Genomic DNA, 20,352 nt, shown 5'->3' with positions numbered 1-20,352 from the left:
ATTGTGTTACTTGGACTTTCCCAAGTGGTATAACGAAAACCGGCCTGGAGTGGAGAGTCAGAAGAATCCAGATTCGCAGTGAATGAATGGAACATTGTGTAGCACAGATTCCAATGATTTCTGAAGGCTGGGTTATGTGGTCAGGAAAATGAAGAGCTGACCAGGGTTGAGAGGATAGCCAATTGAACAGCACGGCCGTGAGTTTTAACAGACCGCTGAAAACCAGCTCTGGGTTCCTTGGAATTTCATCAGTGGTGTAAAGAAAACCTGCCGGGAGTGGAGATTCACATGAACTCCAGATTCGCAGTGAATGAGTGGAACATTCTGTAGTGGAGATTCCAATGATTTCTGAAGACTGGATTCTGTGCACAGGAAAATGAAGTGCTGACCAGGGTTGAATTCATAGCCTATTGAACATCACAGTTGTGAGTGTGAAAAGGCCGCTGAAAACCAACCTGTTCTTACTTGGACATTTACCAGTGGTGTAACACAAGCCTGCCTGAAGTGCAGATTCAGATGAATTCCAGATTCGCAGTGAATGAGTGGAACATTCTGTAGTGGAGATTCCACTGATTTCTGAAGACTGGATTCTGTGCAAAGGAAAATGAAGTGCTGACCAGGGTTGAATTCATAGCCTATTGAACATCACAGTTGTGAGTGTGAAAAGGCCGCTGAAAACCAGCATTTTCTTACTTGGACATTTACCAGTGGTGTAACCAAAGCCTGCCTGGAGTGCAGATTCAGATGAATTTCAGATTCGGAGTGAATGAAAGGAACATTCTGTAGTGGAGATTGCAATGATTTCTGCAGTCTGGATTGTGTGAACAAGAAAATACAGAGCTGCCCAGGTTTGAGTGGATAGCATATTGAGCAGCACTGCTGCGAGTATGAACAGGCCGCAGAATACCAGAATTGGATTCCCTGGACATTCAAGAGTGGTGTAAGGAAAACCTGCCTGGAGTGGAGAGTCAAATGAATTCCAGATTGGCAGTGAATTAGTGAACACTCTGTCGTGGAGATTCCAATGATTTCTGAAAACAGGGTTAAGTGGACAGGAAAATAAAGAGCGGAGCAGGGTTCCCTGGATAGCCAATTGAAGTGCATGGCTTCGAGTGTGAAAAAGCCGCTGAAAACCAGCATTGGGTTACTTGCACTTTGAAGAGTGGTGTAACGAAAGCCTGCCTGGAGTGCAGATTCTGATGAATTCCAGATTCGCAGTGAATGAAAGGAACATTCTCTAGTGGAGTTTCCAATGACTTCTGAAGTCTGGATAGTGTGGACAGGAAAATGAAGAGCTGACCATTTTTGAGTTGATAGCCAATTAAACAGCACGGATGCCAGTGTGAACAGGCCACAGAAAACCACTATTGTGTAACTTGGACTCACCCAAGTGATGTAATGAAAACCGGCCAGGGGTGGAGAGTCAGAAGAATTCCAGATTCGCAGTGAACGAATGGTACATTCTGTAGTTCAGATTCCAATGATTTCTGAAGGCTGGGTTTTGTGGACAGGAAAACGTAGAGAAGAACAGGGTTCTGTGGATATCCAAATTAACATCCCGTCTGGGAGTGTGAACATGTCGCTGAAAACCAGCATTGGGTTACTTGGACATTTACTAGTTGTGTAACGATAGACTGCCTGCAGTGCAGATTCAGTGAAAAAATGGCACATTCTGTAGTGGAGATGACAATGATTTCTGAAGACGAGATTGTGTGAACAGGAAAATGCAGGGCTGTTCAGGTTAGAATAGAGAGCCTATTGTACTGCACGTATGCGAGTATGAAAAGGCCACTTAAAACTAGCATTGGGTTACTTGGACATTGACCAGTGGTGTAACGAAAGCCTGCCCGGAGTGCGGATTCAGAAGAATTCCAGATTCCCAGTGAAGGAAAGGAACATTCAGTAGTGGAGATTCTGATAACTTAAGAAGCCTAGATGGTGTGGACAGGAAAAGGAAGAGCTGACCAGAGTTGAGTGGATAGCCAATTGAACAGCACGAATGGAGTTTGAACAGGCCGCAGAAAACCACTATTGTGTTACTTGGACTTTCCCCAGTGGTATAACGAAAACCGCCCTGGAGTGGAGAGTCAGAAGAATCCAGATTCGCAGTGAATGAATGGAACATTGTGTAGCGCAGATTCCAATGATTTCTGAAGGCTGGGTTATGTGGTCAGGAAAATGAAGAGCTGACCAGGGTTGAGAGGATAGCCAATTGAACAGCACGGCCGTGAGTTTTAACAGGCCGCTGAAAACCAGCTCTGGGTTCCTTGGAATTTCATCAGTGGTGTAAAGAAAACCTGCTGGGAGTGGAGATTCACATGAATTCCAGATTCGCAGTGAATGAGTGGAACTTTCTGTAGTGGAGATTCCAATGATTTCTGAAGACTGGATTCTGTGCACAGGAAAATGAAGTGCTGACCAGGGTTGAATTCATAGCCTATTGAACATCACAGTTGTGAGTGTGAAAAGGCCGCTGAAAACCAACCTGTTCTTACTTGGACATTTACCAGTGGTGTAACGCAAGCCTGCCTGGAGTGCAGATTCAGATGAATTCCAGATTCGCAGTGAATGAGTGGAACATTCTGTAGTGGAGATTCCACTGATTTCTGAAGACTGGATTCTGTGCAAAGGAAAATGAAGTGCTGACCAGGGTTGAATTCATAGCCTATTGAACATCACAGTTGTGAGTGTGAAAAGGCCGCTGAAAACCAGCATTTTCTTACTTGGACATTTACCAGTGGTGTAACCAAAGCCTGCCTGGAGTGCAGATTCAGATGAATTTCAGATTCGGAGTGAATGAAAGGAACATTCTGTAGTGGAGATTGCAATGATTTCTGCAGTCTGGATTGTGTGAACAAGAAAATACCGAGCTGCCCAGGTTTGAGTGGATAGCATATTGAGCAGCACTGCTGCGAGTATGAACAGGCCGCAGAATACCAGAATTGGGTTCCCTGGACATTCAAGAGTGGTGTAAGGAAAACCTGCCTGGAGTGGAGAGTCAAATGAATTCCAGATTGGCAGTGAATTAGTGAACACTCTGTCGTGGAGATTCCAATGATTTCTGAAAACAGGGTTAAGTGGACAGGAAAATAAAGAGCGGAGCAGGGTTCCCTGGATAGCCAATTGAAGTGCATGGCTTCGAGTGTGAAAAAGCCGCTGAAAACCAGCATTGGGTTACTTGCACTTTGAAGAGTGGTGTAACGAAAGCCTGCCTGGAGTGCAGATTCTGATGAATTCCAGATTCGCAGTGAATGAAAGGAACATTCTCTAGTGGAGTTTCCAATGACTTCTGAAGTCTGGATAGTGTGGACAGGAAAATGAAGAGCTGACCATTTTTGAGTTGATAGCCAATTAAACAGCACGGATGCCAGTGTGAACAGGCCGCAGAAAAACACTATTGTGTAACTTGGACTCACCCAAGTGATGTAATGAAAACCGGCCAGGGGTGGAGAGTCAGAAGAATTCCAGATTCGCAGTGAACGAATGGTACATTCTGTAGTTCAGATTCCAATGATTTCTGAAGGCTGGGTTTTGTGGACAGGAAAACGTAGAGAAGAACAGGGTTCTGTGGATATCCAAATAAACATCCCGTCTGGGAGTGTGAACATGCCGCTGAAAACCAGCATTGGGTTACTTGGACATTTACTAGTTGTGTAACGATAGACTGCCTGCAGTGCAGATTCAGTGAAAAAATGGCACATTCTGTAGTGGAGATGACAATGATTTCTGAAGACGAGATTGTGTGAACAGGAAAATGCAGGGCTGTTCAGGTTAGAATAGAGAGCCTATTGTACTGCACGTATGCGACTATGTAAAGGCCACGTAAAACTAGCATTGGGTTACTTGGACATTGACCAGTGGTGTAACGAAAGCCTGCCTGGAGTGCGGATTCAGAAGAATTCCAGATTCCCAGTGAAGTAAAGGAACATTCTGTAGTGGAGATTCCGATAACTTAAGAAGCCTAGATGGTGTGGACAGGAAAATGAAGAGCTGACCAGAGTTGAGTGGATAGCCAATTGAACAGCACGGATGGAGTTTGAACAGGCCGCAGAAAACCACTATTGTGTTACTTGGACTTTCCCAAGTGGTATAACGAAAACCGGCCTGGAGTGGAGAGTCAGAAGAATCCAGATTCGCAGTGAATGAATGGAACATTGTGTAGCGCAGATTCCAATGATTTCTGAAGGCTGGGTTATGTGGTCAGGAAAATGAAGAGCTGACCAGGGTTGAGAGGATAGCCAATTGAACAGCACGGCCGTGAGTTTTAACAGGCCGCTGAAAACCAGCTCTGGGTTCCTTGGAATTTCATCAGTGGTGTAAAGAAAACCTGCCGGGAGTGGAGATTCACATGAACTCCAGATTCGCAGTGAATGAGTGGAACATTCTGTAGTGGAGATTCCAATGATTTCTGAAGACTGGATTCTGTGCACAGGAAAATGAAGTGCTGACCAGGGTTGAATTCATAGCCTATTGAACATCACAGTTGTGAGTGTGAAAAGGCCGCTGAAAACCAACCTGTTCTTACTTGGACATTTACCAGTGGTGTAACGCAAGCCTGCCTGGAGTGCAGATTCAGATGAATTCCAGATTCGCAGTGAATGAGTGGAACATTCTGTAGTGGAGATTCCACTGATTTCTGAAGACTGGATTCTGTGCAAAGGAAAATGAAGTGCTGACCAGGGTTGAATTCATAGCCTATTGAACATCACAGTTGTGAGTGTGAAAAGGCCGCTGAAAACCAGCATTTTCTTACTTGGACATTTACCAGTGGTGTAACCAAAGCCTGCCTGGAGTGCAGATTCAGATGAATTTCAGATTCGGAGTGAATGAAAGGAATATTCTGTAGTGGAGATTGCAATGATTTCTGCAGTCTGGATTGTGTGAACAAGAAAATACCGAGCTGCCCAGGTTTGAGTGGATAGCATATTGAGCAGCACTGCTGCGAGTATGAACAGGCCGCAGAATACCAGAATTGGGTTCCCTGGACATTCAAGAGTGGTGTAAGGAAAACCTGCCTGGAGTGGAGAGTCAAATGAATTCCAGATTGGCAGTGAATTAGTGAACACTCTGTCTTGGAGATTCCAATGATTTCTGAAAACAGGGTTAAGTGGATAGGAAAATAAAGAGCGGAGCAGGGTTCCCTGGATAGCCAATTGAACTGCATGGCTTCGAGTGTGAAAAAGCCGCTGAAAACCAGCATTGGGTTACTTGCACTTTGAAGAGTGGTGTAACGAAAGCCTGCCTGGAGTGCAGATTCTGATGAATTCCAGATTCGCAGTGAATGAAAGGAACATTCTCTAGTGGAGTTTCCAATGACTTCTGAAGTCTGGATAGTGTGGACAGGAAAATGAAGAGCTGACCATTTTTGAGTTGATAGCCAATTAAACAGCACGGATGCCAGTGTGAACAGGCCGCAGAAAAACACTATTGTGTAACTTGGACTCACCCAAGTGATGTAATGAAAACCGGCCAGGGGTGGAGAGTCAGAAGAATTCCAGATTCGCAGTGAACGAATGGTACATTCTGTAGTTCAGATTCCAATGATTTCTGAAGGCTGGGTTTTGTGGACAGGAAAACGTAGAGAAGAACAGGGTTCTGTGGATATCCAAATTAACATCCCGTCTGGGAGTGTGAACATGTCGCTGAAAACCAGCATTGGGTTACTTGGACATTTACTAGTTGTGCAACGATAGACTGCCTGCAGTGCAGATTCAGTGAAAAAATGGCACATTCTGTAGTGGAGATGACAATGATTTCTGAAGACGAGATTGTGTGAACAGGAAAATGCAGGGCTGTTCAGGTTAGAATAGAGAGCCTATTGTACTGCACGTATGCGAGTATGAAAAGGCCACTTAAAACTAGCATTGGGTTACTTGGACATTGACCAGTGGTGTAACGAAAGCCTGCCTGGAGTGCGGATTCAGAAGAAATCCAGATTCCCAGTGAAGGAAAGGAACATTCTGTAGTGGAGATTCCGATAACTTAAGAAGCCTAGATGGTGTGGACAGGAACATGAAGAGCTGACCAGAGTTGAGTGGATAGCCAATTGAACAGCACGGATGGAGTTTGAACAGGCCGCAGAAAACCACTATTGTGTTACTTGGACTTTCCCCAGTGGTATAACGAAAACCGGCCTGGAGTGGAGAGTCAGAAGAATCCAGATTCGAAGTGAATGAATGGAACATTGTGTAGCGCAGATTCCAATGATTTCTGAAGGCTGGGTTTTGTGGTCAGGAAAATGAAGAGCTGACCAGGGTTGAGAGGATAGCCAATTGAACAGCACGGCCGTGAGTTTTAACAGGCCGCTGAAAACCAGCTCTGGGTTCCTTGGAATTTCATCAGTGGTGTAAAGAAAACCTGCCGGGAGTGGAGATTCACATGAATTCCAGATTCGCAGTGAATGAGTGGAACATTCTGTAGTGGAGATTCCAATGATTTCTGAAGACTGGATTCTGTGCACAGGAAAATGAAGTGCTGACCAGGGTTGAATTCATAGCCTATTGAACATCACAGTTGTGAGTGTGAAAAGGCCGCTGAAAACCAACCTGTTCTTACTTGGACATTTACCAGTGGTGTAACGCAAGCCTGCCTGGAGTGCAGATTCAGATGAATTCCAGATTCGCAGTGAATGAGTGGAACATTCTGTAGTGGAGATTCCACTGATTTCTGAAGACTGGATTCTGTGCAAAGGAAAATGAAGTGCTGACCAGGGTTGAATTCATAGCCTATTGAACATCACAGTTGTGAGTGTGAAAAGGCCGCTGAAAACCAGCATTTTCTTACTTGGACATTTACCAGTGGTGTAACCAAAGCCTGCCTGGAGTGCAGATTCAGATGAATTTCAGATTCGGAGTGAATGAAAGGAACATTCTGTAGTGGAGATTGCAATGATTTCTGCAGTCTGGATTGTGTGAACAAGAAAATACCGAGCTGCCCAGGTTTGAGTGGATAGCATATTGAGCAGCACTGCTGCGAGTATGAACAGGCCGCAGAATACCAGAATTGGGTTCCCTGGACATTCAAGAGTGGTGTAAGGAAAACCTGCCTGGAGTGGAGAGTCAAATGAATTCCAGATTGGCAGTGAATTAGTGAACACTCTGTCGTGGAGATTCCAATGATTTCTGAAAACAGGGTTAAGTGGACAGGAAAATAAAGAGCGGAGCAGGGTTCCCTGGATAGCCAATTGAACTGCATGGCTTCGAGTGTGAAAAAGCCGCTGAAAACCAGCATTGGGTTACTTGCACTTTGAAGAGTGGTGTAACGAAAGCCTGCCTGGAGTGCAGATTCTGATGAATTCCAGATTCGCAGTGAATGAAAGGAACATTCTCTAGTGGAGTTTCCAATGACTTCTGAAGTCTGGATAGTGTGGACAGGAAAATGAAGAGCTGACCATTTTTGAGTTGATAGCCAATTAAACAGCACGGATGCCAGTGTGAACAGGCCGCAGAAAAACACTATTGTGCAACTTGGACTCACCCAAGTGATGTAATGAAAACCGGCCAGGGGTGGAGAGTCAGAAGAATTCCAGATTCGCAGTGAACGAATGGTACATTCTGTAGTTCAGATTCCAATGATTTCTGAAGGCTGGGTTTTGTGGACAGGAAAACGTAGAGAAGAACAGGGTTCTGTGGATATCCAAATAAACATCCCGTCTGGGAGTGTGAACATGCCGCTGAAAACCAGCATTGGGTTACTTGGACATTTACTAGTTGTGTAACGATAGACTGCCTGCAGTGCAGATTCAGTGAAAAAATGGCACATTCTGTAGTGGAGATGACAATGATTTCTGAAGACGAGATTGTGTGAACAGGAAAATGCAGGGCTGTTCAGGTTAGAATAGAGAGCCTATTGTACTGCACGTATGCGACTATGTAAAGGCCACGTAAAACTAGCATTGGGTTACTTGGACATTGACCAGTGGTGTAACGAAAGCCTGCCTGGAGTGCGGATTCAGAAGAATTCCAGATTCCCAGTGAAGTAAAGGAACATTCTGTAGTGGAGATTCCGATAACTTAAGAAGCCTAGATGGTGTGGACAGGAACATGAAGAGCTGACCAGAGTTGAGTGGATAGCCAATTGAACAGCACGGATGGAGTTTGAACAGGCCGCAGAAAACCACTATTGTGTTACTTGGACTTTCCCAAGTGGTATAACGAAAACCGGCCTGGAGTGGAGAGTCAGAAGAATCCAGATTCGCAGTGAATGAATGGAACATTGTGTAGCGCAGATTCCAATGATTTCTGAAGGCTGGGTTATGTGGTCAGGAAAATGAAGAGCTGACCAGGGTTGAGAGGATAGCCAATTGAACAGCACGGCCGTGAGTTTTAACAGGCCGCTGAAAACCAGCTCTGGGTTCCTTGGAATTTCATCAGTGGTGTAAAGAAAACCTGCCGGGAGTGGAGATTCACATGAACTCCAGATTCGCAGTGAATGAGTGGAACATTCTGTAGTGGAGATTCCAATGATTTCTGAAGACTGGATTCTGTGCACAGGAAAATGAAGTGCTGACCAGGGTTGAATTCATAGCCTATTGAACATCACAGTTGTGAGTGTGAAAAGGCCGCTGAAAACCAACCTGTTCTTACTTGGACATTTACCAGTGGTGTAACGCAAGCCTGCCTGGAGTGCAGATTCAGATGAATTCCAGATTCGCAGTGAATGAGTGGAACATTCTGTAGTGGAGATTCCACTGATTTCTGAAGACTGGATTCTGTGCAAAGGAAAATGAAGTGCTGACCAGGGTTGAATTCATAGCCTATTGAACATCACAGTTGTGAGTGTGAAAAGGCCGCTGAAAACCAGCATTTTCTTACTTGGACATTTACCAGTGGTGTAACCAAAGCCTGCCTGGAGTGCAGATTCAGATGAATTTCAGATTCGGAGTGAATGAAAGGAATATTCTGTAGTGGAGATTGCAATGATTTCTGCAGTCTGGATTGTGTGAACAAGAAAATACCGAGCTGCCCAGGTTTGAGTGGATAGCATATTGAGCAGCACTGCTGCGAGTATGAACAGGCCGCATAATACCAGAATTGGGTTCCCTGGACATTCAAGAGTGGTGTAAGGAAAACCTGCCTGGAGTGGAGAGTCAAATGAATTCCAGATTGGCAGTGAATTAGTGAACACTCTCTCTTGGAGATTCCAATGATTTCTGAAAACAGGGTTAAGTGGATAGGAAAATAAAGAGCGGAGCAGGGTTCCCTGGATAGCCAATTGAACTGCATGGCTTCGAGTGTGAAAAAGCCGCTGAAAACCAGCATTGGGTTACTTGCACTTTGAAGAGTGGTGTAACGAAAGCCTGCCTGGAGTGCAGATTCTGATGAATTCCAGATTCGCAGTGAATGAAAGGAACATTCTCTAGTGGAGTTTCCAATGACTTCTGAAGTCTGGATAGTGTGGACAGGAAAATGAAGAGCTGACCATTTTTGAGTTGATAGCCAATTAAACAGCACGGATGCCAGTGTGAACAGGCCGCAGAAAAACACTATTGTGTAACTTGGACTCACCCAAGTGATGTAATGAAAACCGGCCAGGGGTGGAGAGTCAGAAGAATTCCAGATTCGCAGTGAACGAATGGTACATTCTGTAGTTCAGATTCCAATGATTTCTGAAGGCTGGGTTTTGTGGACAGGAAAACGTAGAGAAGAACAGGGTTCTGTGGATATCCAAATTAACATCCCGTCTGGGAGTGTGAACATGTCGCTGAAAACCAGCATTGGGTTACTTGGACATTTACTAGTTGTGTAACGATAGACTGCCTGCAGTGCAGATTCAGTGAAAAAATGGCACATTCTGTAGTGGAGATGACAATGATTTCTGAAGACGAGATTGTGTGAACAGGAAAATGCAGGGCTGTTCAGGTTAGAATAGAGAGCCTATTTTACTGCACGTATGCGAGTATGAAAAGGCCACTTGAAACTAGCATTGGGTTACTTGGACATTGACAAGTGGTGTAACGAAAGCCTGCCTGGAGTGCGGATTCAGAAGAATTCCAGATTCCCAGTGAAGGAAAGGAACATTCTGTAGTGGGGATTCCGATAACTTAAGAAGCCTAGATGGTGTGGACAGGAACATGAAGAGCTGACCAGAGTTGAGTGGATAGCCAATTGAACAGCACGGATGGAGTTTGAACAGGCCGCAGAAAACCACTATTGTGTTACTTGGACTTTCCCAAGTGGTATAAGGAAAACCGGCCTGGAGTGGAGAGTCAGAAGAATCCAGATTCGCAGTGAATGAATGGAACATTGTGTAGCGCAGATTCCAATGATTTCTGAAGGCTGGGTTATGTGGTAAGGAAAATGAAGAGCTGAACAGGGTTGAGAGGATAGCCAATTGAACAGCACGGCCGTGAGTTTTAACAGGCCGCTGAAAACCAGCTCTGGGTTCCTTGGAATTTCATCAGTGGTGTAAAGAAAACCTGCCGGGAGTGGAGATTCACATGAATTCCAGATTCGCAGTGAATGAGTGGAACATTCTGTAGTGGAGATTCCAATGATTTCTGAAGACTGGATTCTGTGCACAGGAAAATGAAGTGCTGACCAGGGTTGAATTCATAGCCTATTGAACATCACAGTTGTGAGTGTGAAAAGGCCGCTGAAAACCAACCTGTTCTTACTTGGACATTTACCAGTGGTGTAACGCAAGCCTGCCTGGAGTGCAGATTCAGATGAATTCCAGATTCGCAGTGAATGAGTGGAACATTCTGTAGTGGAGATTCCACTGATTTCTAAAGACTGGATTCTGTGCAAAGGAAAATGAAGTGCTGACCAGGGTTGAATTCATAGCCTATTGAACATCACAGTTGTGAGTGTGAAAAGGCCGCTGAAAACCAGCATTTTCTTACTTGGACATTTACCAGTGGTGTAACCAAAGCCTGCCTGGAGTGCAGATTCAGATGAATTTCAGATTCGGAGTGAATGAAAGGAACATTCTGTAGTGGAGATTGCAATGATTTCTGCAGTCTGGATTGTGTGAACAAGAAAATACCGAGCTGCCCAGGTTTGAGTGGATAGCATATTGAGCAGCACTGCTGCGAGTATGAACAGGCCGCAGAATACCAGAATTGGGTTCCCTGGACATTCAAGAGTGGTGTAAGGAAAACCTGCCTGGAGTGGAGAGTCAAATGAATTCCAGATTGGCAGTGAATTAGTGAACACTCTGTCGTGGAGATTCCAATGATTTCTGAAAACAGGGTTAAGTGGACAGGAAAATAAAGAGCGGAGCAGGGTTCCCTGGATAGCCAATTGAACTGCATGGCTTCGAGTGTGGAAAAGCCGCTGAAAACCAGCATTGGGTTACTTGCACTTTGAAGAGTGGTGTAACAAAAGCCTGCCTGGAGTGCAGATTCTGATGAATTCCAGATTCGCAGTGAATGAAAGGAACATTCTCTAGTGGAGTTTCCAATGACTTCTGAAGTCTGGATAGTGTGGACAGGAAAATGAAGAGCTGACCATTTTTGAGTTGATAGCCAATTAAACAGCACGGATGCCAGTGTGAACAGGCCGCAGAAAAACACTATTGTGTAACTTGGACTCACCCAAGTGATGTAATGAAAACCGGCCAGGGGTGGAGAGTCAGAAGAATTCCAGATTCGCAGTGAACGAATGGTACATTCTGTAGTTCAGATTCCAATGATTTCTGAAGGCTGGGTTTTGTGGACAGGAAAACGTAGAGAAGAACAGGGTTCTGTGGATATCCAAATTAACATCCCGTCTGGGAGTGTGAACATGTCGCTGAAAACCAGCATTGGGTTACTTGGACATTTACTAGTTGTGCAACGATAGACTGCCTGCAGTGCAGATTCAGTGAAAAAATGGCACATTCTGTAGTGGAGATGACAATGATTTCTGAAGACGAGATTGTGTGAACAGGAAAATGCAGGGCTGTTCAGGTTAGAATAGAGAGCCTATTGTACTGCACGTATGCGAGTATGAAAAGGCCACTTAAAACTAGCATTGGGTTACTTGGACATTGACCAGTGGTGTAACGAAAGCCTGCCTGGAGTGCGGATTCAGAAGAAATCCAGATTCCCAGTGAAGGAAAGGAACATTCTGTAGTGGAGATTCCGATAACTTAAGAAGCCTAGATGGTGTGGACAGGAACATGAAGAGCTGACCAGAGTTGAGTGGATAGCCAATTGAACAGCACGGATGGAGTTTGAACAGGCCGCAGAAAACCACTATTGTGTTACTTGGACTTTCCCCAGTGGTATAACGAAAACCGGCCTGGAGTGGAGAGTCAGAAGAATCCAGATTCGAAGTGAATGAATGGAACATTGTGTAGCGCAGATTCCAATGATTTCTGAAGGCTGGGTTTTGTGGTCAGGAAAATGAAGAGCTGACCAGGGTTGAGAGGATAGCCAATTGAACAGCACGGCCGTGAGTTTTAACAGGCCGCTGAAAACCAGCTCTGGGTTCCTTGGAATTTCATCAGTGGTGTAAAGAAAACCTGCCGGGAGTGGAGATTCACATGAATTCCAGATTCGCAGTGAATGAGTGGAACATTCTGTAGTGGAGATTCCAATGATTTCTGAAGACTGGATTCTGTGCACAGGAAAATGAAGTGCTGACCAGGGTTGAATTCATAGCCTATTGAACATCACAGTTGTGAGTGTGAAAAGGCCGCTGAAAACCAACCTGTTCTTACTTGGACATTTACCAGTGGTGTAACGCAAGCCTGCCTGGAGTGCAGATTCAGATGAATTCCAGATTCGCAGTGAATGAGTGGAACATTCTGTAGTGGAGATTCCACTGATTTCTGAAGACTGGATTCTGTGCAAAGGAAAATGAAGTGCTGACCAGGGTTGAATTCATAGCCTATTGAACATCACAGTTGTGAGTGTGAAAAGGCCGCTGAAAACCAGCATTTTCTTACTTGGACATTTACCAGTGGTGTAACCAAAGCCTGCCTGGAGTGCAGATTCAGATGAATTTCAGATTCGGAGTGAATGAAAGGAACATTCTGTAGTGGAGATTGCAATGATTTCTGCAGTCTGGATTGTGTGAACAAGAAAATACCGAGCTGCCCAGGTTTGAGTGGATAGCATATTGAGCAGCACTGCTGCGAGTATGAACAGGCCGCAGAATACCAGAATTGGGTTCCCTGGACATTCAAGAGTGGTGTAAGGAAAACCTGCCTGGAGTGGAGAGTCAAATGAATTCCAGATTGGCAGTGAATTAGTGAACACTCTGTCGTGGAGATTCCAATGATTTCTGAAAACAGAGTTAAGTGGACAGGAAAATAAAGAGCGGAGCAGGGTTCCCTGGATAGCCAATTGAACTGCATGGCTTCGAGTGTGAAAAAGCCGCTGAAAACCAGCATTGGGTTACTTGCACTTTGAAGAGTGGTGTAACGAAAGCCTGCCTGGAGTGCAGATTCTGATGAATTCCAGATTCGCAGTGAATGAAAGGAACATTCTCTAGTGGAGTTTCCAATGACTTCTGAAGTCTGGATAGTGTGGACAGGAAAATGAAGAGCTGACCATTTTTGAGTTGATAGCCAATTAAACAGCACGGATGCCAGTGTGAACAGGCCGCAGAAAACCACTATTGTGTAACTTGGACTCACCCAAGTGATGTAATGAAAACCGGCCAGAAGTGGAGAGTCAGAAGAATTCCAGATTCGCAGTGAACGAATGGTACATTCTGTAGTTCAGATTCCAATGATTTCTGAAGGCTGGGTTTTGTGGACAGGAAAACGTAGAGAAGAACAGGGTTCTGTGGATATCCAAATTAACATCCCGTCTGGGAGTGTGAACATGTCGCTGAAAACCAGCATTGGGTTACTTGGACATTTACTAGTTGTGTAACGATAGACTGCCTGCAGTGCAGATTCAGTGAAAAAATGGCACATTCTGTAGAGGAGATGACAATGATTTCTGAAGACGAGATTGTGTGAACAGGAAAATGCAGGGCTGTTCAGGTTAGAATAGAGAGCCTATTGTACTGCACGTATGCGAGTATGAAAAGGCCACTTAAAACTAGCATTGGGTTACTTGGACATTGACCAGTGGTGTAACGAAAGCCTGCCTGGAGTGCGGATTCAGAAGAATTCCAGATTCCCAGTGAAGGAAAGGAACATTCTGTAGTGGAGATTCCGATAACTTAAGAAGCCTAGATGGTGTGGACAGGAAAAGGAAGAGCTGACCAGAGTTGAGTGGATAGCCAATTGAACAGCACGGATGGAGTTTGAACAGGCCGCAGAAAACCACTATTGTGTTACTTGGACTTTCCCCAGTGGTATAACGAAAACCGGCCTGGAGTGGAGAGTCAGAAGAATCCAGATTCGCAGTGAATGAATGGAACATTGTGTAGCGCAGATTCCAATGATTTCTGAAGGCTGGGTTATGTGGTCAGGAAAATGAAGAGCTGACCAGGGTTGAGAGGATAGCCAATTGAACAGCACGGCCGTGAGTTTTAACAGGCCGCTGAAAACCAGCTCTGGGTTCCTTGGAATTTCATCAGTGGTGTAAAGAAAACCTGCCGGGAGTGGAGATTCACATGAACTCCAGATTCGCAGTGAATGAGTGGAACATTCTGTAGTGGAGATTCCAATGATTTCTGAAGACTGGATTCTGTGCACAGGAAAATGAAGTGCTGACCAGGGTTGAATTCATAGCCTATTGAACATCACAGTTGTGAGTGTGAAAAGGCCGCTGAAAACCAACCTGTTCTTACTTGGACATTTACCAGTGGTGTAACGCAAGCCTGCCTGGAGTGCAGATTTAGATGAATTCCAGATTCGCAGTGAATGAGTGGAACATTCTGTAGTGGAGATTCCACTGATTTCTGAAGACTGGATTCTGTGCAAAGGAAAATGAAGTGCTGACCAGGGTTGAATTCATAGCCTATTGAACATCACAGTTGTGAGTGTGAAAAGGCCGCTGAAAACCAGCATTTTCTTACTTGGACATTTACCAGTGGTGTAACCAAAGCCTGCCTGGAGTGCAGATTCAGATGAATTTCAGATTCGGAGTGAATGAAAGGAACATTCTGTAGTGGAGATTGCAATGATTTCTGCAGTCTGGATTGTGTGAACAAGAAAATACCGAGCTGCCCAGGTTTGAGTGGATAGCATATTGAGCAGCACTGCTGCGAGTATGAACAGGCCGCAGAATACCAGAATTGGGTTCCCTGGACATTCAAGAGTGGTGTAAGGAAAACCTGCCTGGAGTGGAGAGTCAAATGAATTCCAGATTGGCAGTGAATTAGTGAACACTCTGTCGTGGAGATTCCAATGATTTCTGAAAACAGGGTTAAGTGGACAGGAAAATAAAGAGCGGAGCAGGGTTCCCTGGATAGCCAATTGAAGTGCATGGCTTCGAGTGTGAAAAAGCCGCTGAAAACCAGCATTGGGTTACTTGCACTTTGAAGAGTGGTGTAACGAAAGCCTGCCTGGAGTGCAGATTCTGATGAATTCCAGATTCGCAGTGAATGAAAGGAACATTCTCTAGTGGAGTTTCCAATGACTTCTGAAGTCTGGATAGTGTGGACAGGAAAATGAAGAGCTGACCATTTTTGAGTTGATAGCCAATTAAACAGCACGGATGCCAGTGTGAACAGGCCGCAGAAAAACACTATTGTGTAACTTGGACTCACCCAAGTGATGTAATGAAAACCGGCCAGGGGTGGAGAGTCAGAAGAATTCCAGATTCGCAGTGAACGAATGGTACATTCTGTAGTTCAGATTCCAATGATTTCTGAAGGCTGGGTTTTGTGGACAGGAAAACGTAGAGAAGAACAGGGTTCTGTGGATATCCAAATTAACATCCCGTCTGGGAGTGTGAACATGTTGCAGAAAACCAGCATTGGGTTACTTGGACATTTACTAGTTGTGTAACGATAGACTGCCTGCAGTGCAGATTCAGTGAAAAAATGGCACATTCTGTAGTGGAGATGACAATGATTTCTGAAGACGAGATTGTGTGAACAGGAAAATGCAGGGCTGTTCAGGTTAGAATAGAGAGCCTATTGTACTGCACGTATGCGAGTATGAAAAGGCCACTTAAAACTAGCATTGGGTTACTTGGACATTGACCAGTGGTGTAATGAAAGCCTGCCTGGAGTGCGGATTCAGAAGAATTCCAGATTCCCAGTGAAGGAAAAGAACATTCTGTAGTGGGGATTCCGATAACTTAAGAAGCCTAGATGGTGTGGACAGGAACATGAAGAGCTGACCAGAGTTGAGTGGATAGCCAATTGAACAGCACGGATGGAGTTTGAACAGGCCGCAGAAAACCACTATTGTGTTACTTGGACTTTCCCAAGTGGTATAACGAAAACCGGCCTGGAGTGGAGAGTCAGAAGAATCCAGATTCGCAGTGAATGAATGGAACATTGTGTAGCGCAGATTCCAATGATTTCTGAAGGCTGGGTTATGTGGTCAGGAAAATGAAGAGCTGACCAGGGTTGAGAGGATAGCCAATTGAACAGCACGGCCGTGAGTTTTAACAGGCCGCTGAAAACCAGCTCTGGGTTCCTTGGAATTTCATCAGTGGTGTAAAGAAAACCTGCCGGGAGTGGAGATTCACATGAATTCCAGATTCGCAGTGAATGAGTGGAACATTCTGTAGTGGAGATTCCAATGATTTCTGAAGACTGGATTCTGTGCACAGGAAAATGAAGTGCTGACCAGGGTTGAATTCATAGCCTATTGAACATCACAGTTGTGAGTGTGAAAAGGCCGCTGAAAACCAACCTGTTCTTACTTGGACATTTACCAGTGGTGTAACGCAAGCCTGCCTGGAGTGCAGATTCAGATGAATTCCAGATTCGCAGTGAATGAGTGGAACATTCTGTAGTGGAGATTCCACTGATTTCTGAAGACTGGATTCTGTGCAAAGGAAAATGAAGTGCTGACCAGGGTTGAATTCATAGCCTATTGAACATCACAGTTGTGAGTGTGAAAAGGCCGCTGAAAACCAGCATTTTCTTACTTGGACATTTACCAGTGGTGTAACCAAAGCCTGCCTGGAGTGCAGATTCAGATGAATTTCAGATTCGGAGTGAATGAAAGGAACATTCTGTAGTGGAGATTGCAATGATTTCTGCAGTCTGGATTGTGTGAACAAGAAAATACCGAGCTGCCCAGGTTTGAGTGGATAGCATATTGAGCAGCACTGCTGCGAGTATGAACAGGCCGCAGAATACCAGAATTGGGTTCCCTGGACATTCAAGAGTGGTGTAAGGAAAACCTGCCTGGAGTGGAGAGTCAAATGAATTCCAGATTGGCAGTGAATTAGTGAACACTCTGTCGTGGAGATTCCAATGATTTCTGAAAACAGGGTTAAGTGGACAGGAAAATAAAGAGCGGAGCAGGGTTCCCTGGATAGCCAATTGAAGTGCATGGCTTCGAGTGTGAAAAAGCCGCTGAAAACCAGCATTGGGTTACTTGCACTTTGAAGAGTGGTGTAACGAAAGCCTGCCTGGAGTGCAGATTCTGATGAATTCCAGATTCGCAGTGAATGAAAGGAACATTCTCTAGTGGAGTTTCCAATGACTTCTGAAGTCTGGATAGTGTGGACAGGAAAATGAAGAGCTGACCATTTTTGAGTTGATAGCCAATTAAACAGCACGGATGCCAGTGTGAACAGGCCGCAGAAAACCACTATTGTGTAACTTGGACTCACCCAAGTGATGTAATGAAAACCGGCCAGGGGTGGAGAGTCAGAAGAATTCCAGATTCGCAGTGAACGAATGGTACATTCTGTAGTTCAGATTCCAATGATTTCTGAAGGCTGGGTTTTGTGGACAGGAAAACGTAGAGAAGAACAGGGTTCTGTGGATATCCAAATTAACATCCCGTCTGGGAGTGTGAACATGTCGCTGAAAACCAGCATTGGGTTACTTGGACATTTACTAGTTGTGTAACGATAGACTGCCTGCAGTGCAGATTCAGTGAAAAAATGGCACATTCTGTAGTGGAGATGACAATGATTTCTGAAGACGAGATTGTGTGAACAGGAAAATGCAGGGCTGTTCAGGTTAGAATAGAGAGCCTATTGTACTGCACGTATGCGAGTATGAAAAGGCCACTTAAAACTAGCATTGGGTTACTTGGACATTGACCAGTGGTGTAACGAAAGCCTGCCTGGAGTGCGGATTCAGAAGAATTCCAGATTCCCAGTGAAGGAAAGGAACATTCTGTAGTGGGGATTCCGATAACTTAAGAAGCCTAGATGGTGTGGACAGGAAAAGGAAGAGCTGACCAGAGTTGAGTGGATAGCCAATTGAACAGCACGGATGGAGTTTGAACAGGCCGCAGAAAACCACTATTGTGTTACTTGGACTTTCCCAAGTGGTATAACGAAAACCGGCCTGGAGTGGAGAGTCAGAAGAATCCAGATTCGCAGTGAATGAATGGAACATTGTGTAGCGCAGATTCCAATGATTTCTGAAGGCTGGGTTATGTGGTCAGGAAAATGAAGAGCTGACCAGGGTTGAGAGGATAGCCAATTGAACAGCACGGCCGTGAGTTTTAACAGGCCGCTGAAAACCAGCTCTGGGTTCCTTGGAATTTCATCAGTGGTGTAAAGAAAACCTGCCGGGAGTGGAGATTCACATGAATTCCAGATTCGCAGTGAATGAGTGGAACATTCTGTAGTGGAGATTCCAATGATTTCTGAAGACTGGATTCTGTGCACAGGAAAATGAAGTGCTGACCAGGGTTGAATTCATAGCCTATTGAACATCACAGTTGTGAGTGTGAAAAGGCCGCTGAAAACCAACATTTTCTTACTTGGACATTTACCAGTGGTGTAACGCAAGCCTGCCTGGAGTGCAGATTCAGATGAATTCCAGATTCGCAGTGAATGAGTGGAACATTCTGTAGTGGAGATTCCACTGATTTCTGAAGACTGGATTCTGTGCAAAGGAAAATGAAGTGCTGACCAGGGTTGAATTCATAGCCTATTGAACATCACAGTTGTGAGTGTGAAAAGGCCGCTGAAAACCAGCATTTTCTTACTTGGACAATTACCAGTGGTGTAACCAAAGCCTGCCTGGAGTGCAGATTCAGATGAATTTCAGATTCGGAGTGAATGAAAGGAACATTCTGTAGTGGAGATTGCAATGATTTCTGCAGTCTGGATTGTGTGAACAAGAAAATACCGAGCTGCCCAGGTTTGAGTGGATAGCATATTGAGCAGCACTGCTGCGAGTATGAACAGGCCGCAGAATACCAGAATTGGGTTCCCTGGACATTCAAGAGTGGTGTAAGGAAAACCTGCCTGGAGTGGAGAGTCAAATGAATTCCAGATTGGCAGTGAATTAGTGAACACTCTGTCGTGGAGATTCCAATGATTTCTGAAAACAGGGTTAAGTGGACAGGAAAATAAAGAGCGGAGCAGGGTTCCCTGGATAGCCAATTGAACTGCATGGCTTCGAGTGTTAAAAAGCCGCTGAAAACCAGCATTGGGTTACTTGCACTTTGAAGAGTGGTGTAACGAAAGCCTGCCTGGAGTGCAGATTCTGATGAATTCCAGATTCGCAGTGAATGAAAGGAACATTCTCTAGTGGAGTTTCCAATGACTTCTGAAGTCTGGATAGTGTGGACAGGAAAATGAAGAGCTGACCATTTTTGAGTTGATAGCCAATTAAACAGCACGGATGCCAGTGTGAACAGGCTGCAGAAAAACACTATTGTGTAACTTGGACTCACCCAAGTGATGTAATGAAAACCGGCCAGGGGTGGAGAGTCAGAAGAATTCCAGATTCGCAGTGAACGAATGGTACATTCTGTAGTTCAGATTCCAATGATTTCTGAAGGCTGGGTTTTGTGGACAGGAAAACGTAGAGAAGAACAGGGTTCTGTGGATATCCAAATTAACATCCCGTCTGGGAGTGTGAACATGTCGCTGAAAACCAGCATTGGGTTACTTGGACATTTACTAGTTGTCTAACGATAGACTGCCTGCAGTGCAGATTCAGTGAAAAAATGGCACATTCTGTAGTGGAGATGACAATGATTTCTGAAGACGAGATTGTGTGAACAGGAAAATGCAGGGCTGTTCAGGTTAGAATAGAGAGCCTATTGTACTGCACGTATGCGAGTATGAAAAGGCCACTTAAAACTAGCATTGGGTTACTTGGACATTGACCAGTGGTGTAACGAAAGCCTGCCTGGAGTGCGGATTCAGAAGAATTCCAGATTCCCAGTGAAGGAAAGGAACATTCTGTAGTGGGGATTCCGATAACTTAAGAAGCCTAGATGGTGTGGACAGGAAAAGGAAGAGCTGACCAGAGTTGAGTGGATAGCCAATTGAACAGCACGGATGGAGTTTGAACAGGCCGCAGAAAACCACTATTGTGTTACTTGGACTTTCCCAAGTGGTATAACGAAAACCGGCCTGGAGTG

This window comes from Sorex fumeus, unplaced genomic scaffold, assembly GCF_029834395.1.
Source record: "Sorex fumeus unplaced genomic scaffold, SorFum_2.1 ptg000019l, whole genome shotgun sequence".
Lineage (NCBI taxonomy): Eukaryota > Metazoa > Chordata > Mammalia > Eulipotyphla > Soricidae > Sorex > Sorex fumeus.
Note: the sequence above shows the minus strand (reverse complement) of the source record.